This window comes from Symphodus melops (assembly GCF_947650265.1).
Source record: "Symphodus melops genome assembly, chromosome: 13".
NCBI classification, from domain to species: domain Eukaryota; kingdom Metazoa; phylum Chordata; class Actinopteri; order Labriformes; family Labridae; genus Symphodus; species Symphodus melops.
This window is the reverse complement of record NC_136703.1, coordinates 17,378,379-17,397,539: the sequence shown is the minus strand read 5'-3', so window position 1 is coordinate 17,397,539 and position 19,161 is coordinate 17,378,379. Positions and strand designations below refer to the sequence as shown.

Below are 19,161 nucleotides of genomic sequence, written 5' to 3'. Positions count from 1 at the left end.
TGATTTAATCAAAGAGATCATCATCTCCAGTAAACACCACAACTTTACCTCTGATTTGACTGCCTGCATTGGTTTGCATGTGTTTGCATTGTGGTGCATCCTAACAAAATAAAGCTTCTAGAGTAGGATGATGAATTTTTTTTCCTACTCGCTTTCTCTATTTTTCCCTTGCTTTTTCACTTGCTGCCTTTCTATCTCTGGCTCACTGTCCTTCTCTTGCGCTCAGCCATGTGACCGGTAAATCCGGCTCTGTGAGCCTCCCCGGTGCCCTGACTGGGATTATGATGTTCTGATATATTGAAAATAGATTCCTGCCTGATTATGTGATGAACATGTTGGGCTCTTGCAAAGACACAGGGCACTGGAAAGGCCTTGGCACACAGGGAACACGCAGTGTTGACATAATTGTACGCAACAAAAAAAATAAGCACAATCAAAATGCTAAATCTGTAGTGAGGCAGTCCAAAGGTTCACCGGATGATTACAGGGATTTCTTTTTTTTTTTCATCTCACTAATTCTTTCCTCTTACACATTGATATTCAGGATGCACTGACCTCAAATTCCCTCAAATGTGTGCACTAGCAATACAGGGTGATTCAATCTCTGTAGACCTAAAAAAAAAACAACAACAACAACAACAACAACTGCAAAGTGGGTTATGGTGCTTTCAGCTTCTTCTGAAATAAGTTAAAAAATAACCAAGAGAAGAATCTTTATTTCCTTTCTATTAAACATTAAGAGGAAAAAGAGCTTCATTCTCACAATCTCAAACCACACTCAACCCAGAAAAGAGAAAAGTATTTATTAAGAATGCTGTTTAAGACATTCCTGCCGACAGTTTTCAAGACTAAATCTCCAGCAATGCCATCAGCTTTGTGACGCTGTTCTGAGGCTTTCTTCAGATTGCTGGCAAATCTGATTTGCTTTTCAAATAGGATCTTTAAGACAGGCTTTCCCCACTGCTTTCATACAATTGATCTCATCACCAATCTCTCTGCTTGTGGTGGCGCAGTGTTCAATGACTTTGTGTGTGTTGCTTTCCAGTATTAAAATGAAAAGTGAACAGTCATAATTTTGCAATCCCTTGTCAAGTCCTGTTGCAGAAGTCATTTGGGCCAGAAAAAAAAGCAGCTTCTCGAAACAACGTGTTCAGCCACAGTCATGCAGTTCTATATTGAGATTTGAAGTCTTAGACGCTAAAGACGCACAACAAAAAACAGTCCTGAATGTGGGCTGGAAGTCTAAACGAGTTCAGAGGTTTCTGCAAACGTGTTAAGTTTGCAGGCTGACTTGCTCATGACAATACTTCAGTCAAGTCAAGTTTATTTATCTAGCACATTTTAGCAACAAGGCGACTCACAGCGCTTCACACAACAGGTCAAAAACATCAACACAAAGAGAAAAATAGGATAATTTCAAAATCACTAAAACTAACTAAAACCAACACAGAAGATTAAACATCAAAAATAGAAAGAAGATGAACGATAGAAAGATCCAAAAGAAATACAGAAAAATAAGAATTCTAAATCCAAATAACTAAAGTCACATTTTTAGTGGTGGTGTTATCTGCTCTGGGCACCTTTCAATGTTATATGGCTTCAGAGTCTTATCTTTCAAACAGACACAGATTCACCTGCTGTTCTTCTCTAATTGAAATTGATTTAGGTTCACATTTTGCTCCGTCTCTGTTTGGGCACAGCCCTCAGGTGTCCTGGAAACCCCACCCAGGGGTGCCGTGGCCGGAAAATCTGCTCATAGAATTGATCTAATTATGCAATAATATTAAAATGAAAGTTAACATTTTGCATAGTTTCCTCTTAGTATGTTGCTAATACTATGTTCTTTTATCTTTTTAGAGTTCTAGATTCTGGTTTAGCTTATTTTCTTAGGCAAACAATCCTACAACGATGCTTCCATTAAAAACAAATAAGAGGTCAAGTCCTTTTATTCTGGGATTTGATTGTAAACGGCCAATGCCAGCCAAGCAGGGGAGCATATTGTCTTTTGAGGACTACTAGATGTTTATTTGGGGCCCATGCCAATGTAACACAGCATGACTGTGCATCTGGCGATGCCTTATACACTATAGATTGTTGACAGCAGTGAGTAATAATTGGTTTGTTTTGGTGTTTTCTTCGAGTATATTAACAACATGGAGAAAAAAAACAGCAAAACTTTGACATGCATTATACCTACTTATGCCCTAAACTCCCCAAAAGGGCCACAACCCAACGCTGGTCAATCAAACTCTCAAATGGTTCAAGTGTTTATATCCTCCTTCTCTCTCTCTCCCTTCCTTCTTTCTCTCTTCCTGTTCATTCCTCTTTCTTTCTTGGTGACCTACTATCGCTGCAGCCTCCTTGTTTATTGTCTCTCTCTCACTCACACACACACACACACACACTCAAAAATGCAAATATTTCCTGGGCATGACAAGGCAGAATGACAAAGACAGTCAAATAAAAGCCACACTTCTCAGCCCTCTGTCTCCTTTGTCTGTGTGTCCCTCATGTCTCCTCCCCCTCTCCTGAGCACATGTGTTGCTTGCCTGTGTTTGACTCGAACAGGTGCCACCACTGGCTGGAGTGTTTTTTTTTTTTCCCCCCTCTGTTGTGGGCGAGAGTGTTTATGCGAAGAACACCCCTCAGCCCTCCTTCTCCTCCTCCTGCTCCTTTTTTTCTCTCCTAGCCCCACTGCTACAGATGGCCATTGTTATTATGTGCAGCAAATGTCACAATTGATAGAGAAGTTGTTCTCTCGTGGGATTCATTTCCCTCTCACGTCTACAGCTGCTGCTCGGGGATGAGGGTTATCTTGGCGTTATCCCGGCATTTGATCCACACAGCAAACCAGTCCTTCCCTCCCCCCACCTGATCTCTCCCTCCCTCTCCCTTTCGCTCTCTCTGCTCTCTTCTCCGTCGTCCTCCCCTCTCTTCACTTCAAATCCTCCTGTGAGTGTCAGCGTCCCTGTGGCTCAACGTTGGCTGCTGCCTTCCTCTGTCTCTCTCTGTCACACTCGAGCTGTTCCCGCTGTCTCCCTCCATCTCCTCCTCTCTCTCTTTCTCTCTCTCTCTCTCTCTCTCTCTCTCACCCTCTATCGCTCTCTTTCTCCCTCCCCTTCCTCGCTGTCCTTCACTCCCTCACTTCCTTGTTTTCCACTCCACTGCCGATCTCGGGGAAATCATTGTAGGAGACAAATTTCTCTGTTTGCCGCTCAGACAAAGAAAAGGGATTACGGCTTGATTTGCCTACTCTGGGCTCGCTCTGCATCCAGGCAAGTGGCAGCTCCTTATTCTCTCCTTCCTCTTTTTCCACCATCATCATCCGCCATCTGAAGCCTGTGATGTATACATGGACGAGATGATGTGTGTGTGTGTGTGTGTGTGTGTGTGTGTGTGTGTGTGTGTGTGTGCATGTGTGGTAGATGCTGTGTATATAGGCTAAGGGAATCAGAAGGTGGGGGTAGTGGTGGGAATTATGTGAGGGGAAAGGGGGGGGGGGGGGGGGGGGCAGGCGAACTAGGAGCAGGCACGTCCAACCCAGAGGGACAGATGGCCTGTAGCCCTGGTGCTTTTTCCTCTTTGGTTTTTCTAATTCACCCTGCAGGCTTTGTGCAAGGCCCACTAGTACACAGACCGTCTTTCAAGAGGCAAGAGATGGCTGCTCTCCTCAGCTAAGAGTGGGAAGGAGAGAGGGGTATATGTGTGAAGAACGGTCATGGTGGAGGAGAGGAAAGGAGTAGAGAGGATAGGAGGAGATGAAGGAGGAGGAGGAGGGGGGCGGTTTGCTGTAGAGGCTGAGCAGGTTTTTTTTTAAGAGGAGGTTACAAGAGGAGAAGAGAAGTAAAGGGTGGTGGTGGGGGGGGGGGGTCATCAGCCTCAAATGCATGGGGGTCAGATCCAGATGCTGTTCAAACAAAAGGGGCTTCTCTTTTTGGGGAGGGGGGAAGCGTGGCACTCACCATTGTGTGTGTCGCTGCATTGCAGGGTGCTGCCGGGGAGCCTCATGCTAATGACGGCCATTCATTCTGGTAACGGATGAGTGGGCCCCAGCTTCTGTTTGCTAGTTTTCTTCCCAAATACGCACCGTTCATTTTTTTTTCTTTTCTGCCTGTGAGCAGATACATTCTGAGTTAAGCTCAGTTCGCTCTAAAGAGAATGATCGATGGAAAGAAATGACCGCTTCTGCGCTTATTGAGGAAATTGGGCAAATGTGTGTTTTTGCATAATAGTAAGTGTGTGCAGACAGGTGCAGACTGTGTGTGTGTGTGTGTATGTGTGTGTGTGTGTGTTTACATGGACACTGTGTTTGAGGGTGATGTTTAACGGATGTGGGTTTGTATTCATTCTTATAGAGATGCAGACATCATTTCTACCATTGAAAAACAACAAAAAAAATCGTACACAGGTCAAATGGACTGCAGATCTGTATTCTTGTTGATCCATTAGTGTGATTGGCCCGGTGGGTGGAAGGTGGCACTGGAGGCTGAAATGTCTGCTGTTGTTTTTGTTATTGGCAAATCTCTTTCTGGCCCATTTTAAAGGCAATTTAATGTTACATTATTGAAGAAACCGTTACAACAACAAAATGTCTTGTTTTTTCTTTTTCTGCACGTCAGTTTAGAACAATCAGTACCTTACTTCATTGAGACAAATCTTGAGAAGAAACCACTGTGAATATAAATTGCAGCTCACTATAAGCTTTATTCACATTTCCTCTGCAAGTTCCTGAGGCAATAGTCCTTTAATATCATAGAGTATAGATACTGTATACAGAGCATTTGCAGTGTCATCTCAGAGTCACTCAGGCTAATATTAAGCGATCATGCCCTGCCCAATAAGCCAAAATTATGTCCCACAACTTCAAAACTCGTTTTAAATAGTTCTCTCTGTATTTCTGGGGGGAGCTTCAGTCCCGCTAGTTTATCGTTGTTGTAATGAGGATAATAACCCTGTCTCTGAGGGCACGGATATGTACTGAGCTAATTCACAGACTGGACAAAGATTCTCTGTTGGGATCACGTTGTTTTTAACCCAACTCATCCTAGTGTGAGTGTCTTGTGACGGTTTGGATGTGGATCCCGCATGGCGGTCGGCTCGCACACAGACTGAAGTTCCTGAGTGTTATCCAGCCCTGATGCCTCTGAGCAGTGAGTGTGATGACGCCGGTCTGATCTACATACAGAGAACTTTGTTGTCATGTTTCTGCCTGCAGTATCTGCTATGTTTTGATCATGTTTACTCTACTGTGGGCTATCTTACTGGTATTACAGTGTTTATACATAACACTGCAATTTCAGCTCCATAAAAATGGTTACTCTACAAATTTAAAACCGCTTACAAAGCTACCAGTGTACTTCAGGATTGTTACGGCATAAATAATTGCAATAATTGCATTACTGAACCTAAGATACAATACACAAGTATTTTTGAAGATTCACCTCCAGTGACTTTTAGTTGAGGTACAATGAGGCTATGTGTCTAGGATTGGACCATGTGCATCCAAATAGAAAGCTGCAGTCCTCTCCCCTCAGGGCAGCTCTGGGGTTTTGTGGTCAGGCTGTCTGGGCAGTGGTCCATGTCCATGCAGGTACTGACCCGCGCTGCCAGGTGCAACATCTCCCTTGGTCCACCATCGTGCTCTTAATTTGCTAACATCCTATAGGATCAGTCCAAGCTTTGCAAATCCAACCGGCGATGAACCACCTTATGTTCATCAGAATAAAATCCCTGCTCATTAGATCTAGACAATATTACCTTGAGACAGTTAGATGCCTCCCTTCTTCATACTACCTCTAACTTGTCCTGCTGCCCTCTCCGCCCTCCCCTTAACCCAGAATTTACATTTGGATGTTTCTCAGTCACGAGACCAGCCTGAAGCTGCTGTTTATCAGGAAGAACCATGTGTTAGGTAATGTCAGGAGTGTATATTTATGGCTAAGATAGCAGGAGATGAGGAGGAGAAAGAGAGAGAAAGAGGGAGGGAGTACAAGACAGTGGGCGGGGGTATGATGCAGGGGGGCTGCAGCCATTGGCCTCAGACAGGAACTAGAGTGTGAATAGCTCACAATGGCTTAGCCTCTAAGCTGGGCTGGACCTCTAATTTGCTCTGCTTGTAGAGCTTTGAAGGAAAACGGCAGCTGCCTGCTAGCAGTCTGCCTGCATGTGAGCTCCTAGCAAGCTGGGAGTTAGCACTCGCTCACACGGCTCCATGGATGCTTTGGTGCAAAGAGGGGTAGCAGTTGTCAGCCTGCTTGGATTTATCTTTTTGAATATATCTGTGGAATAACTTGCAGAGAGGAGAGGAAAGCGGCATCAGCAGTGGTGACGGTGTAAAGGTAATCTGTGACATTTACTTCTTCTCCTGGGAATGATGCCCTGGCTTCCGGGATTAGATTGGAAGAGATGTGGGTGGGAGAATAATCAGATACACACACACATAGGCAGAAACACAGAGGCAGGTGGATTTAATTTTTCAAAAGGAGAATGTAGGAATCTATACCTTAGCAGATTTGTGGTGTGACATTGATGAGCAGTGATGCTTTAAAGTAAAGCTTCTTTTTTCCCCACATTTCTTATGAAAAAGAAAACAAGTAAATCTTTTGGGACATTTTACTAGATTTCCTAAAGATGCCATGGATTGTATGTGCTGGCCCTCTATTCATCCCCCCCACCCCCCTTTCCTCCTACCTCATTCTTCTCCCCATATTGAAAGGAGAGATATGGGGCGGGAGCATGGGGGACAGCAGGAGAATAGCGGCTGGGACTCAGCTGTGAGGAGTGTTGTGGCGCGAGCTGAAAGAATAGCCTGTTGTGTTGGCAGCAGCAGTATTGTGTCTCTGTCCTCTCTCTCTCTCTGTCCCTGTCTTGAATGGATAACTGCATCATGCCTTTATTTAAACACTCACAGACAGGAGCCTGCTAATCTGAGAACAATAAAATAGAATCTTCAAGAAAGGAAAATTACCCCTTTTATGTTTTTTGAAGTGGGGTATGGTCTGAAAAGTAACAATTGAAAGTTCAAATAATACACCTTCAGACATTTTCAAGCCTAGAAGACGTGACAGTGAGTTTTATTTCTGTCTTATGTGAATGGAAAGAAATTATTTAAAAGAACTGACTAAGTGAGACATTTTTGGATATAATTGTTGATTGAAGGAAATTAAAAAGGCCATTTAAAAAAGTTACAACAAATCAGAGTTAATTGATAAATGTCAGCATTATTCGCAACTCCATGAGAAAAAGCTAAAGGTATTAGACATTGACTGATAGCACATGCATTAACATTACAGAATAACTAATTTATTCGAATGCTTTGATTGAAGTCAGACCTCGTCTTATAAAACTGGTAATTATAAGTACTGATAACTGATGAGTACTGAATTCATGATTTCTCTAAAGATATATTTGCTGGCACCAAAAGAAGTACTCACATTGACAGGAGACGTTTTATGTAACACTGCAGATACATTTGACATAACTTGACATCTTCGGAACCTTTTTCTGTTGGAAAGTGACTAATGAAGAAGCGATGGGTCATGTTTTTTTTTTTTGAAAATTAGAATAGCCATTCAATTCAAAGAAAGTTGAAGTATTCCCACTACGATTATCTCATCTTAAAAATGTGTTTGATAATTTTTTTATGGTTGTAATGCAATACTCCAGCCAGACGGTGAAGTGCATCTAAAAGCCGTTTACTAACCACAAATGAAATATAAAAGCAATAGAGACGTCTTTAGCCATCAGAAACGGCCAAAAACCCAACAATGAGGACGAGTGCAAACTTTTCCAGGTAAATGTAGCATATCGTAAATCTTCACTGCTTGACATGATAATAAAACCTACAGAGTTGTGATAAAGTGATTGGTCACTCCCTTTGTACCAACAAGAGAGGATGGTGAGACAGCATTGGTCATACTCTGATCCACAAATAAAACGTTTTTGAGAGTTCATATAACAACTCAGTGAACAAATATGATTGACAGATCTGTCTGTTCATCATTCTCTGCGTCGGACTCAATCACGGACACTTTCTGTTCCGTATTTCTGTGCAGAGCCTGCTACACTACAGAATTGATGTTTCCACACATTGTAAAGTACATGTGTGAGATACGCCCTGCAAAATCATCAGATCATGTAGTTTGTTACTTGTCTCTATCGTGCGTAATCATCTGCTCCTCTGTTTCACTTTCCCCTCTCTCTGTGCTGCATCATGGTTTGTTATCGTATTCCATTTTTATTTTTTTAGACTAACAAAGACAATTGAGAATGTTTGTTTGCATATGTTTGTATGTGTGTGTGTGTGTGTGTGTGTGTGTGTGTTTGTGTGTTTCCCATCCCTATGAGTTTTTTTTTTAAAACATTTACCTGGTTTTGGTGGGAATGATAAGTAGACATTGAATCTTTCTGCTGAAGCTCTCCCAACCTCATGGCACTTACATGGCATTCCAATAGCATGGTGTGTTAGCATCACCTCCGCCTCTGATAGGATCTGTAGTGCGCCTGCAATTTGCTCTATCATTAATCTGAGGGCCCCCACTACATTGATTCTCTTATGTGTTCCCTCATCATAAATCATTGTGGATCAGCAATCCTTTTAATGGGGGGGGGGGGGGGGAGAAGAGCTGATTGAACAAAGCCAGGAATTGATACTCACCTTGTTCTTCGGGTCAACTTATCAAGGATGAGTGAACAGGTTTAGTACCTGAAGATGAAGCTACACAACCTTGAATAGAAATACATTTTACCGTGTTTACACCACCTTTTAGTATAATCTGCATAAGCATGTCTGAATGGATTTGTTAGGCAGAAAATAATGGAAGTAAATGGACATCTATCCATGCTTTGTGGTCCAGAAGCTCCCATCATCTGACCAGTGTATTAAGGGACTACTTGTGTAGAAGAGGCCTTAAAGTGCTGCCTCAATCAATGCTGCTCCAGTAATTGGCTTAAAGGCCCAAGAGAGTTCCCTCCTAACTCCCTGTGTGGCTGTTGGCTTTCTCTGCCTCTCCCCTGCTCTGTCTGCTCAGAGATATGTTTGTGATTTGGTCTCATGTCACCTCATAGCTTGTGTTTTCAAAACACACGCATCACCATCAACACTGTGTGTGTGTTTATCCTGGAAACACACCCCCAATTTATGCTGCAGCTAAGGCTTCTTATGTTGTGAAGGAGACATTTACAGGAATGAGTGGTAAGATTCACTTTTTTTTTTAAATTAGAGAGGACAATGGGATTTCAATTGGTATGATTGTTACAGATGAAATCCACTTACTCTTTTGTATTGCTTTAAATCATGATATAATATAATTTAGTGTAACATGGTAGGATATTGCACTTTGCTGTCCTTGAAGGGAACTGTTGAGTAAAGACAACAATCGATGTTAAAATGTAACCACAAAGTATGTTTACTTAACCCTACCGATACTGCATGTGTGTGTTTGTGTTCCACACAACACATAACAGGTGAAGAGAGACAATAACACAACTAGAGCATTCTTTAGAATAAACTGTGATTAAAAAAATGAAGCATTTCCTTACTGAGGTTGGAGTCCCACCATCAGGCTAATCTCACTCTGAGGTCAGTTGAAAGTGGCTCAGTCTCGTGTATTCTCCCCCACACCATGCTCACACTGGCAACCAGCAGGGGTTAAAACAGCAGATGTTTGGCTGAACTCTTGTGTGTGTTTGTGTGTGTCTACGTGTGTGTGTATGTCTGTGTTGGACAATGAGTGGAAGCTCCCCAGACCATCAACAGTAGAAAGGCCATTGAGGATATCAGATGTCACCCCAGTGCCGTTAGTGTCCTATTGCCTTTTGTTAGTACACAGGAGGACTTTTTTTATAACCCAGATTTAAATTTGCTTCTGTTGTTTGGGTCGTGGTGTACTCGTGCTTGAGTATGTTCTTTTGTTGTTGTTGGTTTTTTGTTTTATAAACAGACAAAGCCAGCTTTTACTGTCTTTAAGGTTGATACGATAAAACCGTTTGTGTCTCTGATGACAGGCGGTCATGTGAATGTGCACAGAGGGGTACTCAGGTTATCTTAGCCCCAGGTGAACACTGAATCACCCAGAACTATAGGGGTCAAAACGGGACATAAAGGGAGATCCTGCAGAGGATGTAAAGATAGATATCACACTCAGTCTGCCATCCTGCACTTCACTTGTGTGTTTGTTTGCACAGCACAAAGTTAAATATATAAATACAACAGCTCAAACAATGTTCCATTCGTACTTGGAAGACCCTGCAGAACCTCAGCTTTTGCAGAGACATGAACTCGTTTTTATTTTTGACTTCTGAAGCATCCTCCACATTGCGCATAATAGCAATGGAGTGCTTTCAAGCGACTGTATTATGTCAGTTAAAAATATACAATGAATGCCAGGTGTAACAATAGAGAGGATCTATTGTCTAATTCAAGGTTAATCTGCAGCCTGAGGTTAAAGATAGAAACTTATTCCAGGTTTAAGGTCACTTTCAGTCTTCAGGATTAGGTGGATACAGGATAGTGTTGTTTACAAGCTAACAGGGTGCTCAACATTGCTAATATGCTGATGCTGAGTAAGTATATTGGTCGACATCCTATTCATCTTATTTAGCATGTTAACGTTTGTTAATGAGCACATTACCATGGCAAATATGGCCAATAGTTGTTTCACTTTCAATCAGCGTTGCCAACCTAATTATGATATACGAGCAAGAAGAAACATCACTTAAGTTAACATTGTACCTCATGATGGGAACCATAAATGTTTGTTAACCATTAAATGTCAATTCCTAAATGAGGTAGAGATATTAAAATTGGAAAGTTCAAATTTGAATCTGCTGGTGGCAGTAGAGGGAGCTCGGGGAGGGGGGCTGCTGATCCTGAAGCTCCAAGGATTCCTCTTCTGGGGACAAGGATTGCCTGAACTATTATCACCAGCCAATTTGTATAAGCATCAGTCTGGAAAAAAGCTGTTGATTCACCAGGAGCCTCACCAATTTTCTAATATATAGAGTCATGATGCTAGCTTCTAGCATGGCAAGAAACATTATCAAAATTAACATCCATCCTTCCATTTTAAACTAAAAAAAGTGCCGGATATAATTCTTTAATCTCTTACCTTTGCTCTCCAGTACAGTACATCATGTTACAGGCGAATACCCTGGAAGGCTTGGGCCACTTTTAGACGATACAAGCGTACACTCTGCAACATGAATGAAATATTTAGTCAGCCTACACAGATAACAGCCTCCTTCTTAATATACACTCACCCAGCTTGTTTCAGCCCACAACAAAGGGTTGCAGTGCAACTCCATATTTCATGCAAATATGGGATGTTCTTTTACAAGGTACACTAAAACAATGACATTTACAACTCAATAAACCCCATATGTGTATCTCCAAATACTCTGTGTAGCATCTGTAAATCTACATTGGCACAGTATTTGTGATAAAATGCCAAACAGTGCCAAGCAATATAGGAAGGAATATGTCCTAATGTGTTTCTTTGGCTGCTAAAAGAGTGGACGTTGAGCCCTGTGCATTGTAAAAGATTCAGTAGCCAGATGGCCTCAGAGTCTGTTTTTCTCTGAAGCTACATAAAATGGCTTCTGAATGTTTTGCCACTTCCACTCTCTTGTTTATAGTGGGATTAAAAGCATTTGGAGAAATGCAAACTTGTATAGACACCACTGTAGACAATTTGAAGGTGCTTTACAACCCTGAAGGTGATCACTATATGTTCAGCTTCTTTTCAGTGTGGAAAAGGTTTCACTAAAAGATGAACAAATCAAAAGCATCCTTTTATAACACCATTAGTCTTTGCCATAGTTGAGTAATGAGGGGAACATCATCAAAAAATCCATATCATGCATTTTTGTGTCATTTTTGTCGGGCGGGAACTTTTTTCTAATCATATATTTGAAGAATGACTGACAGTATTAAAGCTAACTCTTTCATTATAGTGATAGCTTTTCAGAGACGATGGCCGTCTCCTCTCACTACATTTTACAGATTTGCTGCACTTTAAGTTCTTCTTTCTGTGGATGTTCTTCTCACATAGATTCTTTACCAAGACAATGCATCGTATGGATTTAAAGGCACCTTTGCATGTTAAAGTTGGAAATGATTAGCAATCAAGAAATCAAGTTCATATGAAAATGACAAATACATAGAGCACCTACTTTACATTACTTTAAGGTCTATAAAGGTCTTTGGACAGCTAAGATGCTCCTTGTTCAGCTGCACTGAGTGAGTGGCCCAGTATTCAGAGTCAGGATGTGGGTCATAGCGAGCGGTCCAACTGGCCACTTCAGGGACACATGTCCCCTGCTCCTCAGCTTTTTATGAACTGCCAGCGAGGACAGAAACTGGCTTCCACAACCTGCTATTTATAGTCCATACTCAACAGTGTAGAGTCTACACTATATGTGTGTTTACACACTCGGTCCCATTGGTATGTGTCTCTTATTGTGTCTCTGTGTGATGTTGTTAGTGTGGAAGCTCACACAGCATCATGTTTGCTGTAAACTCAACATACAGTTTAATCTTGAGCAGAGAAGGGACAGAGAAGAATGTAGTCATTCTACACTGCCCTTTGGTTTGTACCCACAGATTTGGCTAATGATGTACTTGTTATTGGCCCCTCGACAGGTTATAAAGTGGGTCTTATAAAACAAGTCCATGCTATTTCATAAAGTGGTTATGTACCTACTTACTCAGTGTTTTTTGTGCAGCAAACTTCGTTTTGTATTTATACAATTAGATGGATTTGTCATTTGATTATTCTCATTTTAATGTAGTTTGTACAATATCAGAATTAATTAAGTTAATTTTCCAATATCATCCACCAAAAATGAAAAATAAATATTTTTGGTAATGTCTTAAACTGTAAATGATAAACAAATTGGTTTGCTATTGGCTTCAATCACCTGGTTGTTTACCAGTCAATTTATTTGTTTTACTTATTTTGGAAAAAAGCTGTTCACAAATGTGAAATTGTGAACACATTTTTTAAAAATGTTTACAGATATGTTACAAGTTTTATATAATTTTGAATACAATGTTTTTGAATATTTAAAGCTGGCCATCTTAAATCTCCTCCTTGGCCACTAGCATTTTAATTGACAATTAATTGATCAATCAACATAGTTATTGTCAGATACATCATTGATCAAAGAGCCCCTGTAACAGATGAAAACATTTTTACATTAAGTGAAGTTTTGTCATTTTGCTAAAATGTTGATTTATTTTGTGTTCATCAATTAATCAGGTCACATATTAAACTGCTTTTCACCAAGCTTCCATAAACCCAAGCTCTATTTCCATCCTGCTCAGGCTGTTTTCTGTCTGTAGCTTTTAAATGCAAGCTATGTTTAACCACGCCCTCGCTCTCGCTCTCTGGAAGAAGTTGTAGCTCGGCCTTTCTATGTCCTATTATACCGTATATGCGGGGAAAGGTGGACTCAGAGGGCAGAACAAACATTTAATTGTGGGAGGGTCACTCACTTGGGGAAGGGATTACTGCCCTTTGTGATGTCATGAAGGGAAAATCTTCAAACAGCCTGTTTGAGCACACATGTTCTGAAAAGTGGGGAGGATGGACTTTTCTCATAATTGTGGTATTCATAGACAGGCGAGGGAAACATTAGTGTTAGAAAACAACAGTGAAGTGTATTTTGCATAATATATGACCTTTAAATGTCTGCTGGTTAAAGCACTGGTGTGTTCTGCGTGTTCAGGCAGAGCTTTAATTGAACGAGTGCAGTGAAAGAGACAAAAGACAATGTTGATGACGTGACACAGGCGAAGACAGGCCTGCTTGGACTCGTTTATCCTTTTAGCAGTCTAAGGATCAATACCTTACACACACACACACACACACACACACACACACACACACACACACACACATACCCAGCTTCACTCTTGTGAGAGAGGGAGAGTGTGAGATTCTATTCACTTAATAACACAATGCTCCACAATGTAAGCGGAGATGTGAGGAGAATGAGGACTATGAGGAGACTTGCCATAGAATAGCAATGTGTGTTTGTGTGTCTGTTTTCTGTTTTTTGGTGTGTGTTAGTTATATATTGGACAGCAAGAGGTGAGAATGAGGGAAAACGTTCAGGCAATTTGTGCAACGGATTTCAAATAACCATTAGGTGATGCTTTGTCCTCATTCACTCTCTCCATCGTTCTCCTTCCCTATTTGCTGTACTTCCTGCCTTCTTCTCCCACGATTGATTAGATAGTGTGTGTGTTTGGTTTCGTAACTCTCCAAAGAGAGCTGACATCAAACTACTGCTGTGTTCACCCACTTAAATATAAGAATATTTTCTATACAGGAAGACCGGAATAGTGAATTTAAACAACCTACTGAGGGCTGGAGATGAAAGAGGAGAGGGATTTAATGGAGCCTGCATAGCACCAAAAGGAGGGGATCAGAATAAGAGATGGTAGGAGGGACATAAGATGCTAATGGGCTATGCTAAGCAGACAGAGAGAGTTATATTTATTCTGCAATAAAAAGGAAAGGGTAACCGAGGGAGCTTTTAAGTACAAAGCTGCTGATTTATTCTTTCCTTTTTGAAGCATTATGCCATATTATGGATGCAGTCCAGCTGATTGACTTGTAACATTGCCTGCAACAGCTTAATACAGTCAGAGAGATTAAAAGGATTGTGACCTTGGTATGACCAGTATAGCACAATCTCTAACCGTAGACAGATTTATATCATAATCACACTGAAAATCAGTATGCAGGTTTCTGAAAGCAATGGCTGCAATATGTTATGGCAGCAGGTTGAGAGTTTTTGAAGAGAAAAATTACGAGCTATTTGTCAAGTGTTTTAGATGATTTCACAAACACTCTTAATCAAATGCCACTTAATCTTAGAAAAGGTTTAGATGCAGTAAACCTGTAGAATTATTATCTCCATTTAGCGTTTTAGCTAGTCTTAAAGCATCGCCCTGTGTTAGCATCGTTCTTTTGTCCAGAGTAGAGCATCTCATCAACTTGATGGATTGTTGTGAATGTGAAACAAATTTGAAAATTACCAGAAGATGAACCACAATGACTCTGGTGATCCATATACTTTAGCTCTTGCGCCATAATGAAGTCGATGTTTGATGGCCTTGACTCAACTATTGGATGGATGTAAGACATGAAATTCTGCTTCTTTTTTTTTTTTTTTCTTTGTCAAGGTGGAAATTAAAAAAATATGTAAACAAGTTGGCGTTAGAGCTGTTACCTGCATGGGGTAGAAACAGAGTGTCGGTCATCTTTCTAACTTTGGTTGTAGTCTTTTTCTATACTTGGCTAATAAGCTGCTAGCTTTAGCTTCAATTGATTTGATTGAGGTTTTGTCAAGGGATTTTTGCAGTCTCAGACATAGTGTCAGATAAACCTGTATTCAACAAGTTATACTGTCAGTGAATGTTACCAGGAGTCGTTGGCAACAGTAGGATTAAATGTAATATTGTGCACAAGATCCATTCCAATGCATGTAGGATACCTTTATTTTCTCAGTTCCCACGCACACATACAATCACAATGATTGAGCAAGCAAGCAAGCGAGAGATAGAGAGAAAAGCCAGCACACTGACACTACTCACTACTACACAACACCCAAAATGTGTATTAACCACCATGGCCTTAAAACCGACCACCAGCTAAATATTGGGAGCAATAGTAAATACCATTTTAACACAGAAACATAAGGAAATAGACTTGACTGTAGTCTGCATCCTTTAGTTTGACAGTCAGATGTGTTTGATTTTTTTCCCCAGCTGCAATAAAGCCATTTCACCTGGAAAAGCTGAGGTAACACATACTGGGGATATTTCCTGCTGTGTAGAGGAAATATCAAAGTCTTTAGGGCTTGGAAAACAATCACTGATGGGGATATCGATGATCTAAGACTGTTCCCAGGCTTTACCATGGACTAGCTGCCTGCTGCCTTCTGTCGTATCACATATTCTAGCGGAGCTAACATTAGCTCAGTGTATTGTGTGCGTTCCTTCCAACATACACAATAAACTTAATTCAACATTGCTAACTTCACAGTTAAGCACAAGAAATGTTTTGCTATAATATATGTATAATGACAGTTAGTTATGTTACACCAGCCGTATGCCTTCATGTCATCATGACATTTGTGACTGGACACATCCAAGAACAGAAATGAGAAAAGTAATGAAACAGAATTTAACACAGAATCTGATGTTACAGTAGCAACAGTTTAGTTTTTGCACTGGTGATAATATATACACACAATGTGTACAGAAAAATTGCTGGCGGCGTCACTTCTAGGAGTAGGGTACAGTGAATATTCTCTGAGGCTGTAGAACTCCTTTCACCAGGTTTTACCAAATGCAGCTCTGGTGTTCACATGTGGAGGATTTAAGACAAATACTTAAACCATCACTGACGACACTCTGACTCCCTGTGGAGGCCTCAGCCCAAGCTGAAGATTAGATGTTTAGCTTCTCTGAGGAAAGAGCTTCAGTAAAGACGTCAGCCTCCCTGATGGATGTGCATGACGTCTTGTCTCTCGATTCTGAAACCAGTTTTCATTATAAAAAAAAAAAAAAAAAAAAAAAAAAGCCTGGGACTATCGCGGTTATATTCTGCTCCTTTTCTTTGTACAGCATTATGTGTTGTAAATGAATGACACCGTAAAATTTGTAATTTACCTGAATCCCATGTCTCTGTTTCCACAAATGGAAGCAGAAATGAAGTTGACATGGTAAGAAAATGTAAAAAAACACAAACCTCAAAAAACATCACTGCACTAGTAGAAAGACACAGACAATGTGGGCCAGCTAGCATTTTATCCTACAGCCTCTGGAAACTTCTCATGTTGCTAAATACGGTGAGCAGCACTTTTTAATGAAAGTGCTGAGTAGTTCATGTAAAGGCTTTAAACCATGCACAGCATCTTTTCGTGAGGTAGATTTAAGAAAATGTTTAAATACCACCAATGTGTCCTCTCCTTACATTAATCATCATCTCCTCTGACACCATTAAACTTAAACTGCAGTGTGCCAAAGTAGCTTTTCACGAGCATATCTGAAGCGTGCAGAAGTCGGCCCTGGCCTGTCATTTTTGATTTTCCAAAAGCACAACAAAGCAGGAAGCAGAACGATTTCTTTCACCAGAGCCAACAAGAAACTATGACGTCCTCTGACAGTAAAAAGATCCGTTAGTTGTAGTTAATTACTATAATTATTTTTAGAAATGTAAGAGATTGGCTTTGTACAAATTTGACAGATCAGTTCTGAATTTCATAGAAGAGGGAATTCAAGGGTTGAAAACAAAAACATAATCGTGTAAAAGAGCTGCAATGAAAGGTGGGATTGTTAAGTGCAATGCATTTAGTTAGGTATCACTTTATGCAAGCTGAATTGCATTTATAATACAGGTGTTTCTATTTACTTTACTGAAGTTCTATTCTTGTTGTCTTATCAGTACAACAAGATGAAAAAGCAGAATATTGCTTTTTAATACTCTCATGGATGCTCTCTGTATCAACAAGCATCCTACTTATTCCCTAAATGAAGGTTATGTTCTTTTTCATTTTCAAACCTGGAGATATTTCAAAGTTAGCTTGTGTTTTATTACTCATTCATGCATGGACTGCTTCTCACGGTGAAACAATGGAGTCCATTGATAGCAGTCTGTGGAAGCTAGTTCATGAGAGCAGGGGTCAGGGCTTAGTATGGCCAAGTCATTGTTTCAGAGGCCAGAGACAACAGAGACTATCACAGTGACAGTAAAAAGACGAGCCTGACCTCACTGCTGCTGTACAGTGAGCAGTCTCTCTGTCTAATTCTTTTTGATTCAAGCTGAAGACAAGCAGCCCAGTATCTATTCTAATGATCTTCCTGGCTTAACAAAGTGTACTTCATCATTCCGGCAAAAAAAAACCCAATAACATTCTTTTATGTTATCTTTTTTTGCATCTTTAGTAAATGTATTTTCATTTACTTTTAGTTAAATAAGATTTGGCATTGGTAGATTTTGATTAGTTGGTAATGGAATAATCAGATTATTTGTTTCACATCTAATTTCCAAATATACATTTCCAAGATAAGGTTGACTTTATATTGTCTCCTTAGTCCAATCAACAATCTAAAATCCATAGATCACTTAAAAACAGGCCAAAGAAAAAGAGGAAAGGAGAAATTCCAGTTAATAAGTTAAACATGAAAATGTATTGTATTTTTATCTGGAAATATATTTTAAAAAGAGAGATTACCGGTAGTTTTTTTCATTAAATGATCTTTATTATAGAACAACCGAGCTGTCTGTAACAAAGATAGCTTATAACTGATACTTTGTTTTTTTTCTTCAACAGATTATTTCACTAAAGAGTTTAATAACGATAGAACATCTCATTTTGTTCGACCTAAACTATGATAAAGTTTACTAATGTTAGAAAGAAAATCTTTGAACTCTCAAACCTGAGACCATGGAACCAATCTTTTTGGTGTAATTGCTTGGTCATCATAGCTTTGGACAGTTCTCGATTTTATTTCCCATGAAGACATCATAATGATTACTTACACAAGTGTAAAGATATAAAATGATTAGAGAAAAAACAAATGTCCATGTGATTTGTGGTTAATAACTAAACTAAGCTAATCCTGCCACTGTCGGTATATCGAAGTAACATTTATAAAAGTGATCATCATTTGAAGCTCATTTGTGAATCTGCAAAGGTTTTTTACAGTCACTCTAAAGATCTTGCTTTCTCTTTGAAGTTCAATTATAAGTTATTTGCACATTTTCCATTATACTTCACTTATTTATTTCAGACTGTCTGAAGTTTTCATGGTATTTTGGAGGTTAACCTTTACACTTCTTGTGTCCATGATTACTTCTTCTATCAGTAGACTGAAGTTAATTCCTTTCCAGTAAATGTGGGAGATTTTATTGGGGGCTTCACTGAAACAAAACAAAACAAATGCAATGTCGAATTTTTGCATTGAATCCAAATGAGTTGGTAATCCTGGCTGTGACATCATGAAATAAATCAGACTGTGGCGATTAATGAGGGATTCTGTTCAACAAGAGTGATGTGTGGAAAATATAGCCTTTAAATTATGCAAGATTTAACAAATGAGAGCATAATGATTACATAACCCCCTAATAGAGCCATAGTCAGTTT

General features: G+C 40.1%; 1 protein-coding gene across 10 annotated transcripts in view; it reads left to right on the top strand.

Moving 5' to 3' along the window:
* Positions 1 to 19,161, top strand: part of LOC306833351 (membrane-associated guanylate kinase, WW and PDZ domain-containing protein 1-like) — an 85,260-nt gene that overhangs the window by 27,580 nt on the left and 38,519 nt on the right. Inside the window, exon 1 of one of the 10 annotated variants that reach the window (XM_079358569.1) lies at positions 2,920 to 3,275. The exons of 8 other annotated variants lie outside the window; for them this stretch is intronic. The gene's annotated coding sequence lies outside the window, so the exon portion shown is untranslated. Of the gene's footprint in view, positions 1 to 2,919; positions 3,276 to 6,088; positions 6,339 to 19,161 lie in introns of those variants that run through there. One more of the 10 variants, XM_079358561.1, reaches the window with a different exon arrangement.